Source organism: Oculina patagonica, chromosome 9 (assembly GCF_052425735.1).
Source record: "Oculina patagonica isolate OP01 chromosome 9, crgOcupat, whole genome shotgun sequence".
NCBI lineage: Eukaryota > Metazoa > Cnidaria > Anthozoa > Scleractinia > Oculinidae > Oculina > Oculina patagonica.
Window position 1 is genome coordinate 14037445 of NC_135766.1, and position 22576 is coordinate 14060020.

At 34.2% G+C, this 22576-nt stretch overlaps 2 pseudogenes across 2 annotated transcripts in view; both read right to left on the minus strand.

Annotated features, from left to right (window-relative positions):
• Positions 1-13875, minus strand: part of LOC144666605 (uncharacterized) — a 19476-nt pseudogene extending 5601 nt beyond the window's left edge. The window contains exons 1-8 of the transcript XR_013573216.1: positions 13794-13875; positions 13260-13613; positions 4065-4229; positions 3427-3537; positions 2881-3000; positions 2306-2402; positions 1754-1972; positions 978-1354 (exon numbers count right to left, since the gene is read on the minus strand). The product of XR_013573216.1 is annotated as an uncharacterized LOC144666605 (transcript). The remainder of the gene's footprint in view (positions 1-977; positions 1355-1753; positions 1973-2305; positions 2403-2880; positions 3001-3426; positions 3538-4064; positions 4230-13259; positions 13614-13793) is intronic.
• LOC144666227 (uncharacterized) overlaps positions 1-22576 on the minus strand; it is a 121709-nt pseudogene that overhangs the window by 69828 nt on the left and 29305 nt on the right. The window lies entirely within an intron of this gene.

Genomic DNA, 22576 nt, shown 5'->3' on the forward strand with positions numbered 1-22576 from the left:
GATAGATTTCCGGTACCTTTGCATGATTGTGAATGACTTCTAAGCGAATGTGCGAATCCTCTAAAAATAAGTAGCTCCGGTGAGAAGAGAACTAAATAATGTTTGCTCAATCAATATGACTGAGTTTCTCATCGATCGCCAAAACCGCCGTGTTTACGATCATTTCTAATGCCTTGAGAACCATCTCTTGTAAATATTTTCGGTCCAAAAGCCTTGGTAGTTAATTTGAAAAATTCCCAATGTTTAAAATATCCAGGACTTGGATCGGTTTCTTTCAAATCAAAGAAATTTTCATTCAGCAAAAGCGGCCATGTTTACTTCCCTGGATGTCAAAGATGGCGTGGCTAAGTAACCAAGCCTTCAAAGCTATAATCACCTCGCGCGGGGTGATTATAGCCTCTTATAACCCACCCAGTATTTTTGCGCGCGCTCATTGGATAAAACGCATCACGTGGTACAATCGGACGACGGATATCAGCGAATATACCCCGTCCGATTTGATATCCGTCGCCCGATTTGTAGGCAAGCACAAAACAAACGAATGAAGTCACCTTATTCAATTCTAACAGTTTAATGAAATCACAGAGTTAAAAAATCACGTTAACCAATCAATTACATTTGTTTCAACCACAGAATCACTGTAGTTTTTTCCTATAAAGTTACTGTGATAAAGCGCTTTGTAGAACTTAATCGGAGGGTTATAAAATAAATAAACCCCTCACTTGCTGGTTATTGAGGATAATGCCCTTGGCTGAAAGATTGTCCTCAAAATTTCACAGGCCCTCGAAGCTTCGCTTCTCGGCCAACTGTTTATTTTTCGTACAAACTTTCAGCCTCGGGCATTATCCTCCAATATACCAGCCGCTTGAAGGGGTTTATTTACTAAATAAGCCGAGCTTCTCGACCAATCAGAATCCTTCAATTCTTATAATCACCTCTGAAATTATACTAATATTAAATACAAAACAATCGCTTACTGGTGGAAAATTAACACTTTCACAAGTCGTTCCAGTCCACCATTGTGATATTCGTACATCGCCAGCAACACCACCCACTGGAGCTCCTTGGTACGCCATCCAATCAACTGTCACGTTAGCACGCGACTTTCGCTCGTTATAGCCTGCCGCCATCACACACGCAGTGAATTGATCGTAACTGACATTTTCAACCCACGACACAGCGGCATCATGAACATATGACTTGTTGCTGGTGTCGATATGGTTGACAGTGATCTGCACTTCAATGGTTTTGTCGGGATAGAACACGTAAGGCTTGAAACTAATCACTTCACAATGAGAGTACCCCAGCGATGGAATATGTGGCATGTGACGGCGACCTCGCTGGAAAGGAAATCCTTATGAAAGAACAGGAGTGAAACATATTTTTTTTAGTCGTGATTGGTAAAAATTCAAATAACTGTAAGGTCTGTCTTCTTTGCAACCTCCTTTTGAAGAAGTCCCCAATTCATCAAAAATTGTAATGAGTAAATGCATTTCCTGAGCTGATGAACGTCTAATTTTCGTAACTGAAACCGGAAAAGCATTCCTTTCATAGAAAGCTTGTAATTTAGCTGTCTAAATATTTTGAGCATCGCCTTGCTCAGTTCAATGTTTTTTTGAAACAGTCTCGGCGAAAAGAATAACGAAAAGTTGGTCTTGTTTTCCTCTGCTTTCCTCTTTTGCTGGGAGGGTAGAGTCAGAGAACAATTTACTTAAAAATAGGACAGCGGCAAATATTTTAAAGTACTCCTTACCTTCACAGCTACCAGGGTGTTGTACAGTGAAATTCAGTTGTTGTAGACACATTTCCTGTTCGTACAAACACTCGTTGTCGTATGTTGTGCCATTTGATGAGCAGACGGGTTCGTGGTAGGATGGACAACTGTCCACGCACACGCAGCGAGCATCATGAGGACCAAAAGCCTTACACAGGCCGTGATAATGGCACGTCACGTCCAGGCAAGGATCCCGGTCTGGCACGAAAACACGCATATCGTAAGATAAGAGAAAATCTGAGATCAGAGCTAAATTGTGTTCAATAACCAAATTTAAGAGCATAAAAAATATGAGTGGCTTCTGCCAGAAATAAACAATAAAGCTTAAGTTTAATGTATGCAGCAAGAAGAGAGAATCATATTTGGGAAAGGCTTTATTTCTAACTGCATAGAGCAGAAATGTGATTTCAAGAGATTTAAATGCACATTTCATTAAAACATGTGCATACATAAACTCAGCAGAAAAACTTAGTTGCTGACTTCCCAACCTCGCACTATTAGAGTTCGACTCTCACGAAAAATTTTTCTTACCTCCAATCACCATGTAATCAACTGTAATGATATCCTTATTGTTGGTGTTGTGGTTATAGTTTCTCACGCACACCTTTGTATCTTTTGCGGATGTGTGCTGAATAGAAAAATAGGCAAGTTAGTACTTCAAGGTGATGTATTGGAATATTTTCAAAATGCTCTGATTTGTGATGGAAGAGGTGACTGTTCTGTTTTCGCCGTATATGACACCTTGAACACAACAATCAATTGCTAACTTGGAGCTTTCTCTGTGAGGCAAGATGGTTTTCATTCGACCCATAATGACGTCATCAAACTGCTTCTTGGATACGCCCCTCTCAGACTTCATTCCCCTCTCAGCAACAGCTACCAATTTTTTTTTTTTTTTATCCTAGAACAAACATTTATGCTCCCCTCCTACCTAACAGCTTGTACTATTCGTCCGTAATTTAATAAACAATAAATTTTTTATCTAACTAAAACTTGATAATAACTATAAAATGTTTATTCTGGTAATGCAATTAATGGATTAAAGATATTATTTAGTTTAATTTATTTAGTTTTGTTCTTATGTTGACGTTGTGTGTACTGCTTACCTCCACCCATGCTGTAACAGCATTACACTGGGACAAATGTGAATAGTTGTTGATATGACTATGTTTTGGCGTCACTAGCACCACAGGAGGAGCATAAAACTCGTCCCTGAAGTTTATTGTCTGAAATGTAAAATTTAAAGGCTGTTAAAATGCTTGCTGTAAAGAAACAATATTAATCAAACGCCCCCAAAAAATCAAAACCAAATAAAACACTTTTACTATCACTGTCACTATCGCTTCCGCTCTCACTATTAGCGTAACTGTCACTGTTACTTTTATTTTCACACATTAGCTGTCTGTGCTCCATGATTTTAAATAAGCAAAATGTCAAATGGTTGTTTAAGAATGCAACTCCGTAAAAAAACAGACAATCTTTATACTTGTCTGTGCTTCTCATTTTAATATATTCGTTTTCGATTTCACATAAAACAGCTTAAAAATGCTTCATGTTAACTGTCTTTTAATTCTTACCTTTTAAGTCCATTTTATTATAGTTGTATTAAAAAATGTTTAGTTTTTAAATATATATTTTTTAAATGGACTCACTTGGCAGAAGGCGTGATTGTTTTGATTGGACAGTAAGCTTGTGTTTGAGAAAACGAGGCTGTCAGTCAAGGTAAAGTTGTCAAGGGTTAGATTAGTAAATGCCATCCAGTTCTGCGATAAAAAGCAAAGCAATATGTTAGTCCCAGACGTCACCTGTATGTGTTATCAAGTTGATGTTTTAATTAAAAGGAATACTGGACAACAACGACAAATGTTGTTATAACAGAAAAAGGTGTCTTAAAGAGTCAGCAACTAGCGTTAACTTTCAAGTGCTGATAGTTTTCCCACCTTGATTGGGGGATTGAATGTAGGGAACACACCATGTATTCAAAGGGGACGTAAGCTTCAATTAGCTCAATTACATTTTCAATTTTTTTTCGAAAATTAAAGTAAAAGAATATTTTAATCCCAGACGTTATCGATATCTGGTATCAAGTTAACATTTTATTTAACAGGAATACTGGACAACAACGAAGAAGCCAGGAAATAAAGGTGACTTAATGACTTTCAAATGTTAATAGTTTTCCAAACTTTTTGTGGGGTGTTGAAATGTAAGGAAACATTGGGTATTAAAAGGGTTTTAAAAGGGACATAAGCTTTAATTAAGCAACTACCTTTCTAAATTTTAAGTCACTCACTATTTTGATGTTTTCATGTCTTCCATCCAGAATCTTGGTTTCTCTGAGACAAACTTTAAAACTGTTTTTGTTCAATTCCTCGACCCACACGGCCATTGCGTCTTGTGGTCTCATCAAAGTTTGGTGAGTGGCAGTTACAAATAACCTTGGTGGATTCTTGAAAGACTGAAAATTTATATAATGTTCCTGCGTCAGTATTATTATATTAAGCAAACGCAAGTAAAACGCTGAAAATGATGGAACAAAGAAATAACAATTCTGGACAAAAACAAAGAAACGAAGAAGTAAAAAACAGCTTGATAAATTATTAAATAACAAAAAAGGAAGAAATACCGGTTGGGCGCTTTAACCAACTGAGCTACGAGAGACCCGTGGTGAGCTGGGCCATTTATACTGGGTTGATATTTGAAACGCGTCCTGCATACTGCTAGGTATCTGGAAGGCCATGGGTTCGATTCCCGTCGAGGACTCAGAATTTTTCTTTGTGCCATGCTCGCGTCATGTTGAAAAATTAATCTTCATTATTTATCACCGAGCTTAAAATCTTTATCATTTACTACACACTTGATGATTTCGACATTGCTGATCCTAGCAGTATGCAGGATGCGTGTCTCATGTCAACCTAGTAAATGGCCCAGCTCACCACGAGTCTCTCATAGCTCAGTTGGTTAGAGCGCTCAACAAGTATCTGGGAGGCCATAGGTTCGATTCCTGTCGTAGACTCCGAATATTTTTTTGTCCCATGCTCGTGTCATTGTTGAAAAGTTAATCTTCATTAAGGAGGAAATAGTCCAGTCATTTTGTGGTTGGACTTGCAAATAATTGCAACAGAAGCTTTCTGTTCGCCAAACATTAATGGGTGCTAAAAGTGCGATCCGGTTCAACATGAAAACGAGGCATATAACGGATTTTGCTACAATTATGCTTGCCAATGGCTAGAATTCCACTCAATTCTTCCAAAGTCCATTAAATGCACTGCACGTATGTCTAAAAACTTTCAACGGTAAAACAACGTGACTAAAAAGCGCACGATAAGCATAATATGTGTTAACAGTAAAGACCCTTAATGGATAGATATCATGTCATCAAGTGAGTTTTGGCAAGTCAAAGGAAAAAGAATAAAAGAGTAGACGAATGGAAAGTAAAAAAGAAAAAAATAAATAAATAAATAAACGAGTGAAAAAAAAAAGAATAAAGGAAAACGAAAGACAGATAGAGAGGAGTAAAGAAAAAGAAAAAAAAACAATTAAAGGAATAGAGGGGAAAAAGAAAATTGTATAAAAATATAGAGGAATAGAAAGGTCATAAAAATAGAGGAATAGAAGGATAAAGAAGTGAAGGAAAAATAAGTGAATAGAAGAATTGGGAGGTGAAGAAAAAAGAATAAAGGAATTGAAGACAAGAAGAGTGAAGGAAATAATAAAGGAATACAGAGAGCAGCGGAGTAAAGGAAAAAGAATAAAGGAATAGATAAATACAAAAGAAAAGGTCAAAAAAAAAAAAGAAATGAAGGAATAGGAATGAATCGAAGTAGCAAAGAAAAAAGAAAAAAGTAATAGAAGATAAGAGGTGTGAATTAAAAAGGAATAAATAAATAGAGTTGTGAAAGAAAAAGGATAAAAGGACTGAGAAATATAGGAATAGAAGATTGAAGGAAAAAAAGCCAAAAGAAATAGAGGAATAGTGGAGTGAAAACCATTGTGTCTGGAACGGGCATTACCACACTGTCATCACCGATTAGATAGATCGTTTCGGCCTGCAGACTAAACACCTTAGACAACACAGTAATCGTGCTATTATTGAGCTTTACTTTAAGAACTTGTTCTCTGCTTTGGACTTCCACAAAGTTCTCCACATCAGAATTTGATCATGAAGACCACTAGGCACCAAATGAAGTGAACATGGAAATGGCGAAAAATGGCGCGAAATTTGCGAGCAAATGTTACTGGGTAAGCGATTGAAAAAAAAGAAAAAATGGCAGAAAGGAAAAGGAAAAAGGTAAAATGAAAAAGGAATACAGAAAAAGAAAAAGGAAGAAAAAGAATAAAGAAAAAAGTAAAAAGGAAGAAGATAAAATGAAAAAAAGAAATAGCGAAAAAAGAAAAAAGGAAAAGAGAAAAGGAAAAAAGAAAAACAAAATATTGATAAAGGGAAAATAGAAATTTGAATAAAGAAAAGGGTAAAAGGATAAATGATTAGATGGTACTAGAAAAAAGAAATATGAAAACGGAGAAAGCGCAGGATAAAATAAACAAAGATAATCCAACTATCGAAAACGGAAAATATAAAACAAAAAAATTTTCAGTTTTACCAACCAAATGAATCAAACGAAAAACAAAATGGCGGAAAGTGCCACGGATTTAGAAGAGTGAAACAAAAAAGAATAAAGAAGTAGAGGAATAGAAGAGTGAAAGAAAAAGAATAAAGAAATAGAGGAATAGAAGAGTGAAAGAAAAAATAATAAAGAAATAGAAGAATAGAGGAGTGAAAGAAAAAAGAATAAAGAAATAGAGGAATAGAAGAGTCAAAGAAAAAAGAATAAAGAAACAGAGGAATAGAACAGTGAAAGAAAAAAGAATAAAGAAATAGAGAAATAGAGGAGTGAAAGAAAAAAGAATAAAGAAGTAGAGGAATAGAAGAGTGAAAGAAAAAAGAATAAAGAATAAGGGAATATACGAGTGAAAGGAAAAAGAACAAAGAAATAGGGGAATAAAGTAGTGAAAGAAAAAAGAATAAAGAAGTATAGGAATAGAAGAGTGAAAGAAAAAAGAATAAAGAAGTAGACGAATAGAAGAGTGAAAGAAAAAAGAATAAAAAAATAGAGGAATAGAGGAGTGAAAGAAAAAAGAATAAAGAAATAGATGAATAGAGGAGTGAAAGAAAAAGAATAAAGAAATAGAGGAATAGAAGAGTGAAAGAAAAAAAAATAAAGAAATAGAGGAATAGAGGAGTGAAAGGAAAAAGAATAAAGAAGTAGAGGAATAGAAGAGTGAAAGAAAAAAGAATAAAGAATAAGGGAATATACGAGTGAAAGGAAAAAGAACAAAGAAATAGAGGAATAAAGTAGTGAAAGAAAAAAGAATAAAGAAATGTAGCAATAGAAGAGTGAAAGAAAAAAGAATAAAGAAGTAGAGGAATAGAAGAGTGAAAGAAAAAAGAATAAAGAAATAGAGGAATAGAAGAGTGAAAGAAAAAAGAATAAAGAAATAGACGAATAGAAGAGTGAAAGAAAAAAGAATAAAGAAATAGAGCAATAGAAGAGTGAAAGAAAAAAGAATAAAGAAGTAGAGGAATAGAAGAGTGAAAGAAAAAAGAATAAAGAAATAGAGGAATAGAAGAGTGAAAGAAAAAAGAATAAAGAAGTAGAGGAATAGAAGAGTGAAAGAAAAAAGAATAAAGAAATAGACGAATAGAAGAGTGAAAGAAAAAAGAATAAAGAAATAGAGGAATAGAGGAGTGAAAGAAAAAAGAATAAAGAAATAGATGAATAGAGGAGTGAAAGAAAAAAAGAATAAAGAAATAGATGAATAGAAGAGTCAAAGAAAAAAGAATAAAGAAATAGAGGAATAGAAGGGTGAAAGAAAAAAGAATAAAGAAATAGAGGAATAGAAGAGTGAAAGAAAAAAAGAATAAAGAAATAGACGAATAGAAGAGTGAAAGAAAAAAGAATAAAGAAATAGAGGAATAGAAGAGTGAAAGAAAAAAGAATAAAGAAGTAGAGGAATAGAAGAGTGAAAGAAAAAAGAATAAAGAAATAGAGGAATAGAAGAGTGAAAGAAAAAAGAATAAAGAAGTAGAGGAATAGAAGAGTGAAAGAAAAAAGAATAAAGAAATAGAGGAATAGAAGAGTGAAAGAAAAAAGAATAAAGAAATAGAGGAATAGAAGAGTGAAAGAAAAAAGAATAAAGAAGTAGAGGAATAGAAGAGTGAAAGAAAAAAGAATAAAGAAATAGAGGAATAGAAGAGTGAAAGAAAAAAGAATAAAGAAGTAGAGGAATAGAAGAGTGAAAGAAAAAAGAATAAAGAAATAGACGAATAGAAGAGTGAAAGAAAAAAGAATAAAGAAATAGAGGAATAGAGGAGTGAAAGAAAAAAAGAATAAAGAAATAGATGAATAGAAGAGTCAAAGAAAAAAAGAATAAAGAAATAGAGGAATAGAAGGGTGAAAGAAAAAAGAATAAAGAAATAGAGGAATAGAAGAGTGAAAGAAAAAAAGAATAAAGAAATAGACGAATAGAAGAGTGAAAGAAAAAAGAATAAAGAAATAGAGGAATAGAGGAGTGAAAGAAAAAAAGAATAAAGAAATAGATGAATAGAAGAGTGAAAGAAAAAAAGAATAAAGAAATAGAGGAATAGAGGAGTGAAAGAAAAAAGAATAAAGAAATAGAGGAATAGAAGAGTCAAAGAAAAAAAGAATAAAGAAATAGAGGAATAGAAGGGTGAAAGAAAAAAGAATAAAGAAATAGAGGAATAGAAGAGTGAAAGAAGAAAGAATAAAGAAATAGAGGAATAGAAGAGTGAAAGAAAAAAGAATAAAGAAATAGAGGAATAGAGGAGTGAAAGAAAAAAGAATAAAGAAATAGAGGAATAGAAGGATAAAGAAGTGAAGGAAAAATAAGGGAATAGAAGAATTGGGAGGTGAAGAAAAAAGAATAAAGGAATTGAAGAAAAGAAGAGTGAAGGAAATAATAAAGGAATACAGAGAGCAGAGGAGTAAAGGAAAAAGAATAAAGGAATAGATAAATACAAAAGAAAAGGTCAAAAAAAAAAAGAAATGAAGGAATAGGAATGAATAGAAGTAGCAAAGAAAAAAGAAAAAAGTAATAGAGGATAAGAGGTGTGAATTAAAAAGGAATAAATAAATAGAGTTGTGAAAGAAAAAGGATAAAAGGACTGAGAAATATAGGAATAGAAGATTGAAGGAAAAAAAGAAAAAAGAAATAGAGGAATAGAGGAGTGAAAACAATTGTGTCTGGAAGGGCATTAACGTCATCAGAAAAGAGGCTGAGATAAACATAGAAAAAGAATCGAATTGAGAAAAGGAAAAAGCACATCAGAATTTGAATGAAGACCACTAGGAAAATGAAGGAAATGGAAATGGCGAAAAATGGGGAAAGAGAGAAAGGTTACTGGGTAAGGATTGAAAAAAAAAGAAAAAATGGCAGAAAGGAAAAGGAAAAAGGTAAAATGAAAAAGGAATACAGAAAAAGAAAAAGGAAGAAAAAGAATAAAGAAAAAAGTAAAAAGGAAGAAGATAAAATGAAAAAAAGAAATAGCGAAAAAAGAAAAAAGGAAAAGAGAAAAGGAAAAAAGAAAAAAAAAATATTGATAAAGGGAAAATAGAAATTTGAATAAAGAAAAGGGTAAAAGGATAAATGATTAGATGGTACTAGAAAAAAGAAATATGAAAACGGAGAAAGCGCAGGATAAAATAAACAAAGATAATCCAACTATCGAAAACGGAAAATATAAAACAAAAAAATAGTTACCAACAAATGAATCAAACGAAAAACAAAATGGCGGAAAGTGCCACGGATATAGAAGAGTGAAAGAAAAAAGAATAAAGAAGTAGAGGAATAGAAGAGTGAAAGAAAAAGAATAAAGAAATAGAGGAATAGAAGAGTGAAAGAAAAAATAATAAAGAAATAGAAGAATAGAGGAGTGAAAGAAAAAAGAATAAAGAAATAGAGGAATAGAAGAGTCAAAGAAAAAAGAATAAAGAAACAGAGGAATAGAACAGTGAAAGAAAAAAGAATAAAGAAATAGAGAAATAGAGGAGTGAAAGAAAAAAGAATAAAGAAGTAGAGGAATAGAAGAGTGAAAGAAAAAAGAATAAAGAATAAGGGAATAGAGGAGTGAAAGGAAAAAGAACAAAGAAATAGAGGAATAAAGAGTGAAAGAAAAAAGAATAAAGAAGTAGAGGAATAGAAGAGTGAAAGAAAAAAGAATAAAGAAGTAGACGAATAGAAGAGTGAAAGAAAAAAGAATAAAAAAATAGAGGAATAGAGGAGTGAAAGAAAAAAGAATAAAGAAATAGATGAATAGAGGAGTGAAAGAAAAAGAATAAAGAAATAGAGGAATAGAAGAGTGAAAGAAAAAAAAAAAAGAAATAGAGGAATAGAGGAGTGAAAGGAAAAAGAATAAAGAAGTAGAGGAATAGAAGAGTGAAAGAAAAAAGAATAAAGAATAAGGGAATATAGGAGTGAAAGGAAAAAGAACAAAGAAATAGAGGAATAAAGTAGTGAAAGAAAAAAGAATAAAGAAATGTAGCAATAGAAGAGTGAAAGAAAAAAGAATAAAGAAGTAGAGGAATAGAAGAGTGAAAGAAAAAAGAATAAAGAAATAGAGGAATAGAAGAGTGAAAGAAAAAAGAATAAAGAAATAGACGAATAGAAGAGTGAAAGAAAAAAGAATAAAGAAATAGAGCAATAGAAGAGTGAAAGAAAAAAGAATAAAGAAGTAGAGGAATAGAAGAGTGAAAGAAAAAAGAATAAAGAAATAGAGGAATAGAAGAGTGAAAGAAAAAAGAATAAAGAAGTAGAGGAATAGAAGAGTGAAAGAAAAAAGAATAAAGAAATAGACGAATAGAAGAGTGAAAGAAAAAAAAATAAAGAAATAGAGGAATAGAGGAGTGAAAGAAAAAAGAATAAAGAAATAGAGGAATAGAAGAGTAAAGAAAAAAAGAATAAAGAAATAGAGGAATAGAAGGGTGAAAGAAAAAAGAATAAAGAAATAGAGGAATAGAAGAGTGAAAGAAGAAAGAATAAAGAAATAGAGGAATAGAAGAGTGAAAGAAAAAAGAATAAAGAAATAGAGGAATAGAGGAGTGAAAGAAAAAAGAATAAAGAAATAGAGGAATAGAAGAGTAAAAGAAAAAAGAATAAAGAAATAGAGGAATAGAAGGGTGAAAGAAAAAAGAATAAAGAAGTAGAGGAATAGAAGAGTGAAAGAAAAAGAATAAAGAAATAGAAGAATAGAAGAGTGAAAGAAAAAAGAATAAAGAAATAGAGGAATAGAAGGGTGAAAAAAAAAGAATAAAGAAGTAGAGGAATAGAAGAGTGAAAGAAAAAGAATAAAGAAATATAGAAATAGAAGAGTGAAAGAAAAAAGAATAAAGAAATAGAAGAATAGAAGAGTGAACGAAAAAAGAATAAAGAAATAGAGGAATAGAGGAGTGAAAGAAAAAAGAATAAAGAAATAGAGAAATAGAAGAGTGAAAGAAAAAAGAATAAAGAAATAGAGAAATAGAGGAGTGAAAGAAAAAAGAATAAAGAAATAGAGGAATAGAAGAGTGAAAGAAAAAAGAATAAAAAAATAGAGGAATAGAGGAGTTAAAGAAAAAAAAGAAATAGAGGAATAGAAGAGTGAAAGAAAAAAGAATAAAAAATAGAGGAATAGAGGAGTTAAAGAAAAAAAAGAAATAGAGGAATAGAAGAGTGAAAGAAAAAAGAATAAAAAAATAGAGGAATATAGGAGTGAAAGAAAAAAAAAGAAATAGAGGAATAGAAGAGTGAAAGAAAAAAGAATAAAGAAATAGAGGAATATAGGAGTGAAAGAAAAAAATAAAGAAGTAGAGGAATAGAAGAGTGAAAGAAAAAAGAATAAAGAAATAGAGGAATAGAGGAGTGAAAGAAAAAGAATAAAGAAATAGAGGAATAGAAGAGTGAAAGAAAAAAGAACAAAGAAATAGAGGAATAAAGTAGTGAAAGAAAAAAGAATAAAGAAGTAGAGGAATAGAAGAGTGAAAGAAAAAAGAATAAAGAAGTAGAGGAATAGAAGAGTGAAAGAAAAAAGAATAAAGAAGTAGAGGAATAGAAGAGTGAAAGAAAAAAGAATAAAGAAAGAGAGGAATAGAGGAGTGAAAGAAAAAAGAATAAAGAAATAGATGAATAGAGGAGTGAAAGAAAAAAGAACAAAGAAATAGAGGAATAGAAGAGTGAAAAAAAAAAGAATAATGAAATAGGGGAATAGAGGAGTGAAAAGAAAAAGAATAAAGAAATAGAGAAATAGAAGAGTGAAAAGAAAAAGAATAAAGAAATAGAGAAATAGAGGAGAGAAAGAAAAAAGAATAAAGAAATATAGGATTAGAGGTGTGAAAGAAAAAAAGAATAAAGAAATAGAGGAATACAAGAGTGAAAGAAAAAAGAACAAAGAAATAGAGGAATAGAAGAGTGAAAGAAAAAAGAATAAAGAAATAGATGAATAAAGTAGTGAAAGAAAAAAGAATAAAGAAGTAGAGGAATAGAAGAGTGAAAGAAAAAAGAATAAAGAAGTAGAGAAATAGAAGAGTGAAAGAAAAAAGAATAAAAAAAATAGAGGAATAGAGGAGTGAAAGAAAAAAGAATAAAGAAAAAGAGGAATAGAGGAGTGAAAGAAAAAAGAATAAAGAAATAGATGAATAGAGGAGTGAAAGAAAAAAGAATAAAGAAATAGAGGAATAGAAGAGTGAAAGAAAAAAATAAAGAAATAGAGGAATAGAGGAGTGAAAGAAAAAAGAATAAAGAAATAGAGGAATAGAGAAGTGAAAGAAAAAAGAATGAAGAAATAGAGGAATAGAAGAGTGAAAGAAAAAAGAATAAAAAAAATAGAGGAATAGAGGAGTGAAAGAAAAAAGAATAAAGAAATAGAGGAATAGAGGAGTGAAAGAAAAAAGAATAAAGAAATAGAGGAATAGAGGAGTGAATGAAAAAAAAAATAAAGAAATATAGGAATAGAAGAATGAAGGAAAAAAGATTAAAGAAATAGAGAAATAGAAGAGTGAAAGAAAAAAGAATAAAGAAATAGAGGAATAGAGGAGTGAAAGAAAAAAGAATAAAGAAATAGAGGAATAGAGGAGTGAAAGAAAAAAGAATAAAGAAATAGAGGAATAGAGGAGTGAAAGAAAAAAGAATAAAGAAATAGAGGAATAGAGGAGTGAAGGAAAAAAGAATAAAGAAATAGAGGAATAGAAGAATGAAGGAAAAAAGATTAAAGAAATAGAGAAATAGAAGAGTGAAAGAAAAAAGAATAAAGAAATAGAGGAATAGAGGAGTGAAAGAAAAAAGAATAAAGAAATAGAGGAATAGAGAAGTGAAAGAAAAAAGAATAAGGAAGTAGAGGAATAGAAGAGTGAAAGAAAAAGAATAAAGAAATAGAGGAATAGTGGAGTGAAAAAAGAATAAAGTAAGCTAGGGAAAAAGGAAAAGTAAATCTAACCTTTTGAAAATTAATCTTTTGGCATTTTGTTCCAGTAGTCCAAGCTTTTAACGAAGCAGTTCCTAGCTGGGATTTTGCAGGAGGAGATTGCAAAGCGACCCAGTTTACTTCTGCTGTGCTATTGGATCCGTCGCCAAACTCAAGGACACAGACGGTAAATCCACTCGTGCACTGACTCAACCCAGATAGCGGCGCCATAGCGATGAGTTGGACTTCTTACTGCGTGACCAACTGAGGCAAGGACCTTAACTTGCTTTCCTGCGTAGAACGGCACATCAAAAGTAATCTTCTTACAAGCAAACAGGCCTGGTGGAGTGGTGGTTATGTTGTATTTTCCGGCCTTGAAACTCAGCACTAGGAAAAAAAACCCGATTACTTCACAGATGTTCAAACAATAGAATATGCTACGGTTTTCGGAGAATCAATTTGTCAGGCTCCAGTTTGCTTCATTTGCGTGGTCTGTCGTTCCGTTTTAAAGTTAACTGACACTTAAAATAAACCTAAGTCGTGAAACACAAACTTCATTAAATTTACCTTGACCGGCTTCAGCAACGAGAACGACCGTGAAGAAAATAACGAACAACTGTCTCAGCGGGAGATGACGCTCGGAGGACATCTTGCTTAAAATGAACGAGAAACATGCGCTGAAGTATATTAAATGCATCACCCTCGTCATGGTATTTTCTACACGAAACGACATGTTAAAGGATACGGAAGTAGTTAATCAGGGGGTGGGGCGTAGGGTTGCTATAAGACTACTGCCCACAGTCCTGGTAAAAGCTCCGTCCCATGTTACAGCTGTAATATGTAGTGCAGGTAGTGGATATGGAAAGTAAGTGACAAGTTCCCCCTCCCCACCCCTACACCCCTCGCGCCATCAATTCAACCCACTCTTGAATTTCCCATTTTAAATAAAACCCATTAGTGATCTGAAGTTGAAAATTTGCTCTTTTTGGAACTAACAATAATTTTGAGTTACACCTATTCAGAATTCAATATTATTGGTATTTTTTGATCCTTGTTCGATCATTTGCTCATCATTCGGTTGAGTTTCTACAGATGGCCAGTACTTGTTGAGTGTTCCGCATTTCGCAATTCTCGTTTTTACCGCGCGCCTTTTTCATTATAGCGAACGCTATGTTGAGGCTTAAAGCTTTTGAAATTTTTTGCCACTTAACTTTTGAAGTTCTTTGCCACTTACGTTTTTCGGTATAAATATTACCACCCAGTGTAAACTGTCGCCATGACGTGGCATAGGCACTTTCCTTTCTTACTTTTTGCATGTTTACAGTGTTTGGAATAAACAAAAATTTGATGCATTGTCGTACAAATGACGAGATTAAAACGCGCATACAAACTCAAGGGTTTTTTGTCGATCTTTTATACTTCGATTTTTGTCGCCACGTAAAATCAATCTCTGTGTTTCAGCAAATTGCGGCATTAAATCCGATACAAAAAAAGAACTTTCAATCCGGTTCAAATAATGATAAAACATAAGAACTGACGCTGTACGCAATACGAGATTTTGTGTTCCTAGGCCAAGAATTGGTCCAAATTAATAAAATCTGCGTGATATTTTTGTTTTCGATACACTAACCGAAATTGTTTCCATCGCAGTCATTAGATAAATACTTCATTTTAAAAGGTCATAAAAGGTAGCCCAGGAGTAATGTGGACCTTTCAAAATACGACGTGAGTGCTGGTTGCTATAATTTACTGTGAGTTTCTTTCGTCATTGTCATTCTGTAGCACATTTTCGAGAAAATAATAGCGGAAATTTGAAAGAAATCGCTCAGTTCCCGGAAATTGGAGTACGAATTTCTTCGGTTTTCACTAAATTTAGTGGGCATTTTTAGCCAGTCATTGTTTCTTTATAAGTATTTAAGCAATAAAACAGCATGATTTCAATGTATATATAGTTCAAAAATCACAATAAATATATGTTTTCCCTCAGGCCGGTCTTTGTAGACAGCTTATGCAAATCGCACCAAACAGCCGTGTATCTGCATTCAGCTCTTAGATACCAACTTAATGTAAAGTCGTTGCAAAGTAAATTGGAAAATCGAACATTTTGTTCATGATCACTTAACACAAAATTCTGAAGGCAGTTTTGTTTAGACCAATAATGCGCTTGATTCATTTTTACAAACAACTATTTTGAAGCACCGCCGGAGGCCAAAGAGCTGTTCAAGCAGAACGACACAACTGCGAACAGAAGGAAAAAAATGACTATTTTCATCTCTTCGCGGCGGCTCAAGATTGTGCTAGATTTTAAAGGATCTGTTCACAATTTTTTGAAAGATATATGTTATCCAGGGCTCGCCAGAACTTTGATTTTTCGATTTAACTTCCTTCAGCCCCCTTAGCTATTCCGGTTCGAACGCGTTGCTGAGACGATCTAAAATCAATAATCACTTTAGCTATTAATAACATGGTGACAGTTTTTCATTCTCTTTTAGTAACATACAGTGATTGTTTTGACATCTTCTTTCCGTCATGCTGCATAAAATGAATTTTATAATTTTGTTTAACTGACATTATAACATTTCCATTTATAAATTCGAAGCACCGAGGGACTATTTACACTCACGCGGTTTCATTTGTAACCGCATCGCTTTTGATGCGGTTGCGCCTTTCGTTTACACGGCGCCGATCGAGAAAACCACGTTAATTTTGATAACGCTGTCAAAGGTGGGTTTTCAAAACAATGCGGTTTCGTTGGTCGTGTTAACGGTCAAAAACGGCGAAACCGCATCGATTTAAAAACGGTTACGTATTATACCTCGATCGCAATTAAAAACACTTGGAGAACAGTAACATTGGTTCCCCCGCGTCCGTGTAAACGATGCTTGAACCGTTTTCTTATAGTTATGTTCTCTAAACAGCATTGAGACAGACCAAAAAGCCGCTGTAATCTGAGTTCCAACTTCTTATTTTCCTTCTTGTGCATATCTCTAACGGTTCTTATCAGAAATGGCTTGAATACGATGTTGTTTTGAAGTTCAATGTCAAACAATCTCCGTAAAATTCAAATTTCTCGATACTCAGTCAACCGAGTAAATGTTGTGTCTTCTAGTGACACATTCATTGTTTTGACGTTTTTAGTGATCATTGTATGAATTTTTATTTTGTATTGGAGACGCTTGAAAATTTTTATAAATCCTTGTCTAAATTCTTACTCGCGGACTGAAGTGTTAATTTATAAAGTTATTTTGATCACTCTTGAATAAAAAAGTTTCCCTTTAACATTGTGTTCTCCTTAAACGGTTATGTTATGTTTATCGCTTAGACAATGTATATAAATACGGAATACAGGAAGCAAAATACAGAGGTTAATAACGGTGAGTAACGTTTGCAAAGAACGAATAAAGAGAAGATTCCTCAAGGAAAACAAACATGGTTACACACCTGTAAAAATAGACACGGTCACTGTATTTAACGTATACAGTGCTGCTGGCAGGGCGAAAAACATTGATGATATACAGAAGCGTTTACAAGGGCCATTTGACAGCACTCAGAATACGCTTCTATAAGCATTCAGTAGTTGAATGAGCAACGAAATCCAGGGCCAGCCGACAATTTTGAATAGTGAAGAATAAAACGAAGGCAATATGACACACTTTATAATGACTGTTTCTGATGGAAACAGTTATTATAATTTTGTTTCCCTCGAATCTCAATGATTCCCTCGGCCTCACCTCGAAACAAAAAAGATTCTCGGGAAACAAAATTTTCCCGAGAGTTCAGCCACTAAGTGTTATGTTAATAGCACGAAGTAGCCTCCCACGCAGTCGTTCTAAGGAGCGATCGTTTTTCAGTGAAACACGATCGCCCCTAAGAACGACTGCGTGGGAGGCTAAGCACGAAGAAGACTTCGAAAAAAATTGTGCTCGTCGGAGCAGAGGGGAGCAGTTTTGTCAGCAGAGCTAGAGGGGCATTCTGTCTGCGCATGTGTAGCAAATGATCATTCCATGAAGTTATCCTCTAACACGTTTTCAAAAATAAACATGGCGGTCCGTGCAGCGATCGCGAAGAACTTCTTTCATGTCTCGTCTTCTCTTTTCAATCGCCAAAAATGTAAAAAGATCACAGAAGAGCTGTACGATATGTGTAGAAAAAGTCGCAGTAATGAAATTTTAGAAATACAAAAACCCGCGGATGAATTCAAGCCTTGTTTTTGGCGTGGAAGTCTTTAGACCAGGAGATCTCTGTAAAAGGTGCTAGGAGGGTTGCAGATCTGGAAGGTTCTTAAAAAACATAGACGGACAGGAAAGACATTTCAGCTTCTTTCAGTTTTTTTTTCTGCGTACAACCTCGTCTATAGGTACAGTTTACATGTGTAAAGCTGCCAGGCATTTACTCGCAAATACGAATGATGTATTTAACTATTTATGTAAGCATATGGAATAAAGAAATTAAATATAGCTTTGTCTTTAGTTTAATGAATGTTTGTTAGCATGAACGGGAATACCCCAGGACGACTTCCTAAAAAAAGTGGCAGCGTTTTTGTCAAGAAGCTGAACTGAATAGTGCTATAGGTTGTAGTGCTACCTGGAGAAAACTACTTTCACAGAGAACAAGTAACCTTTGCCTGTCAAGTGTAGGGAAGTAGGACCTAGTTTATAGCCTGTTTATAGGGTTGCTAAACCATGGCTTAAAATAACCTTTTAAGTGTCGGGTATTTAGACAAAGAAAGGGTGGCTAAAAGGTAGCAATGACACTCCTTAAATTTAAATATTATAGACCAAACTGTTAGTACTCCTGTTTGGTTCTTCTAAGTAAAGATGCTAGGGTCCATGGAGAATGTTCAGATGATTCCCACTAGGTGAATTCATGACGGATTTTTGTAAAAAATTTTATGCAAAAATGCAAACAGAAGTTACATTTCAAATCCCTCTGCTTACAACTGGAAGAATCATTGCTCACACAAGACAATAATCCGAAACTTAAAGAAGGGATCAACACTGCTAACAAAAAATTCCTCGATCTGCTACCCCATCAGGCCACATTTTTTCATTTACCTTCATAAAAGGTAAGATAAAATGCGGTGGTATAATTAAGTGTTTTTACTTTCTGTACTTTAAAATGTTTTAATAGGTTGTTCTTAGTTCTCCATTTTTTCAAAGTGCAAGAATTAAGAGTTGCAAAAAAAAATTGAAGAGAATGACAGCTCTACAAGAGTTTCGGTGGCAAGCAAGAGCATTAACCATAACCACTGCCTTACACTTTGTGGTTGCACCTATTCTGTGCTCTCTTTCTCAGCATAGGGAAAAGACGAAAAAATGATCATCCAATAATTTGGACTGTTAAGGTGACAATTAATCTACTACAATGTTATTGACAGTGGTGAATTGTCACTTTAACTCAGAAAATACAACTGATAATACTGCAACAGTAGTGTCAGAAACAGTTCCATTTATTAATCAAAATGTGCTACTGGGTTTGCTAACACACAAGGATAACCCTTTGGATGTTTACATGTTTTATTTTGCATGTGCTGGAGATTACATGGCCTTGCCTGTTTTAGTGTAGACAATTATCTACCAGTCAGTTAATGAGTTCATAAGTTGCAAATTATCCTGATCTGGTCAACACTCTTGAGGAACATTCTCTTATTACATATGATCATTCCATTTACTCATTTCAATCTACTTCAGTTTCTGGAAAAAGTTGCATTTATGATAGCTTGCCCTTGAACTTGGCATCTCAGCCATCCATTCTGTCAATGGTCCCAACAATTTTTCCTGCTGTGCATTCCCTAAAACAGTATAGATAACACATTGTTAGTTCCTTTTATCCCTTCTTAACCCTCGGACGTACAAATTTTGAGAAAACGAATTACTCTACAGTACTGAAACTTTCAGTAGCTGTTCATTCATCCTTGCCGAATTTTGATATGTCAACTATCTGTCCATATATTTGACGTCGCCATGGCAACGTCATAAATACAGGCAGGTCTTGCCAAAAATCGTCTTTTTAACATTTTTCTTTATTTTTTCCAGTTTTTTTAAACATATTGCACATTTTTTATTTTAACATTTCATAAGCATCTGACTTGATTTTGCATCAATTTCCGTTTTTTGTGACTTTCTAAGAAAATGTTGAAATCCAAGATGGCGGATCCAAGATGGCGGCTCTAATGACGTCACGTAACAGCCAATTAAAATTATCCATCTTGTAGATTAAGCTACGGGCTTTCTTCTGAGAGCAAAATATTTTCGCTACGCCTTAATATAACGAAAACTCCGGGGAGGGGTTCCATCCACCCCCCCCCCCCTTTGTACGATGGTGGGGGTATGAGTTTGCTTGTACGTCCGAGGGTTAAAAATTGTATTTCCAAGAAGCTGCACAGAGCAAATATGGCTGTGTTAACTACAATCCCAGACAGAAATCCATGGGACACTTAAAGAAATAGTGCTCAGTGACCATTCCCTTTGCATTAAGAACTCATTGTTTAATTTTTCGAGCCCCCTTTTCCCCCAAAACAATGTTGAGATATTGTCCCACGGTATGATGGATAGAGACCAACAATAAATCGGGGGTGGGGAGGGGGAGGTCAATACAATGTCAATTTTTCGTCAAATTGGTTGTGTCCCAGGACCTTTTCTAGGATTGTAGGTCTTAGAAATGAAAACAATGATGTATTGGCAAAACAGCAAAAAAGCATTTACATGTAAATATACAATTGGCAAAAAGCTATTATAAAAAGATTTTGTGTTCTAGAAATATGAACATTTTGATAGGCTTCTTTCAGGGAGGTATGCCTCTATTTGCTCAATTTATTTATTGCACTTTAATGACCACGACGTGCTGAAAAATTTAATTTTCAAAGAAAAACACTGTTTTTGGACAGGAAAAGTGACAGAAATTAGACAGTAGTCATGTAAACTTGGACTAGGCTATTAACAGTTAAAAAAATATTTACTTTTTTTTTGCAAACGGACCAATGCTGTATATTTTCATTCTGGAACTTTATATACAATGCAAATAGTAATTACGTTAATTTTGTATTCACTTTGTATCAAAAGAAAAATTATATTTTAAAAAATATCACCTGCACAGAACAGAGAAGGATTTCACACATACATTTCACACGCATAAACAAGGAACAGTGATAGTATTTTGTTGTCAACTTTTCTGTAACAGTACAATATGATAATAAGCTAAGTAATGGAAAGTATGTTGTCTTTTTCCCTGAACTTGTTTGCAACGTTGCGTCAATTTTTGCAGACAACTCCATGAAAGTTGCTATGTTTAGTCTCAAATGTCCCACATCCCTAAAGTAAGGTGCAGACATTTTTCAAATAAACTAGACAGAATAAAAGAGGAACAAGCAAAGAAAGTCTTGACAGTATTGCCGAACTTGGGGGCCAGTCAAATGAAAGAGATTTTCACCAGTTTTTACTCAAGAGAGCACTTGAAGACAAAAAAATGCAACGACAAAATTCCCGCTAAAACGAAGGAAAAAATAAATAAAAGTCAAAGTGTGACATAACGAGACTGCGACCACAGCAAAGGCAAATCACTACATACCTTGTACAGAAGATTTGTAGAGCTGCAAGCCCAAAGACCTCTGTGATGCACGGCTTGGAAAAACTACTAAAATTTGCCGAATAAAGCTTCACCAAAAGCTCTCATAAGAAGATAAAAATCTTGCACACTGGAACATTTTTTAAAGTCTGGAGTCCTATACGGCTGTAAAGAGAAAGGAAAGACAATTTTGTCTGGAGTGATTTGAAACTTGGGGGCCGTGCGTTGAAAAGAAAATGCAAATTCACTTTGAAGTGGAGACAAAATCAGATCAAATTCTAAATTTCCTACCTTAAATAGGGCCGTGTATCTGACGATCATCTTAACAGTACAACCAATGATTTAAGCCCATAAAACCTCAACATCTTGAGATTATCCTTCGGTGTCTTTCGTCTCCTATGGACATCTTGAACTTTCGTAAATCAAAAGTGAAACTGCACTGTTTTGGGGATTTTTCTTGTTTTGTACGCAGTTTGATCGTCAAAATAGCCTCATCCGAAGTCACGGTAAACACCACGAGTATCTATAGTGTTAGACGACTATGTAAACGTGTTATTCTCTTTCATATATATCTCTTCATGAAATCTTTCCAAGTGCGTAAATATAGATCACCCAGCTGAAAATCCACCGAAGCGTGCTCACACTTTGAAAATGGCGCCGATCATCCATTCTCGTCCCCAGAGGCCGCGATCCTTCTGGTCAGCAACGGGGATCGAGACCTCTGGCTGCTCCCAATTTCTGAGCATGCGCGGAGTACTCGTTCTACGTTTTCCAGCCAATCAGATTTGTCATATTTGACAATGAGTCCGTGAATCGCGGACTTCCGGTTTTAGAGGCGGCCAGAGTTCTCGATTCCTGGCGCAGACCAGAAGGATCGCGGCCTCTGGGGACGAGAATGCCGACGATCTAAAATTTTGATTTATCTGGCGCATGAGCAGACAAAATGTCCATGTGCTGCTCGTCGGTCAACACTCGCGGGCAACGTTGCTATGCTGAGCGCATGGGAGTATGAACGAACAGATGATCTGAATTGGGTGGCAACAACGATGTAAACACGTTAGCCGAATTGGTCTATTCACCTTTATTGAAATGTTTAGAACGAGATTCACTAAGAAATGTACTTTTCAGAGCTTTATTCATAACTCTCATAGATTTCAACATACTGTACATCGTTTGCTCGTCTTATGTAAACAATTATTAAATGAACACGAGCTGTACATAGGGTGGTCGGCCTGTGGTTTGTTGCTAGGTAGTCTGTTTTGATTGTGACTGAGTCTTTCGGTCTGTTGTGATTAGTGTTTGACAAATCGCAGTTTACAAATGAGTCTTTTAATTCAGCGAACTTATCTTAAACGTGAAACCCATCTAGCTTTGAACTGCAAATGTTTAGACGTTTGAGTCACAAATCTTGCTCGCAGTATTGTATTTGTTTATGCAGGTCGGAATAAAGGCAGCATAAAGCTGATGTGGAACTGCGATTAATTAAAATTTACAAAATTGATATGGAGAAAAAAAAATCTTCAAAATCGTAAAACCTAAAAGCCTAATAATGACAAAAATGTATAAAAGTTTAAAAATATGGTTAAGAGTAAAATTTAAAATTCCTAAAAATTCCTAAAAATTGTCTACAAACCTAGTAGCATCAAGGGCCATTATTCCATTATTCCACCGCAAACTTTTTCGTTATTCTTATTTAATTATTCCTCTTCTTCCTTAGTGGCCATTTGGCCACCGACTGCGACTGAAATATTTTAGTCGCTAAATTAAGCTCGAGCATGCTTTCAATC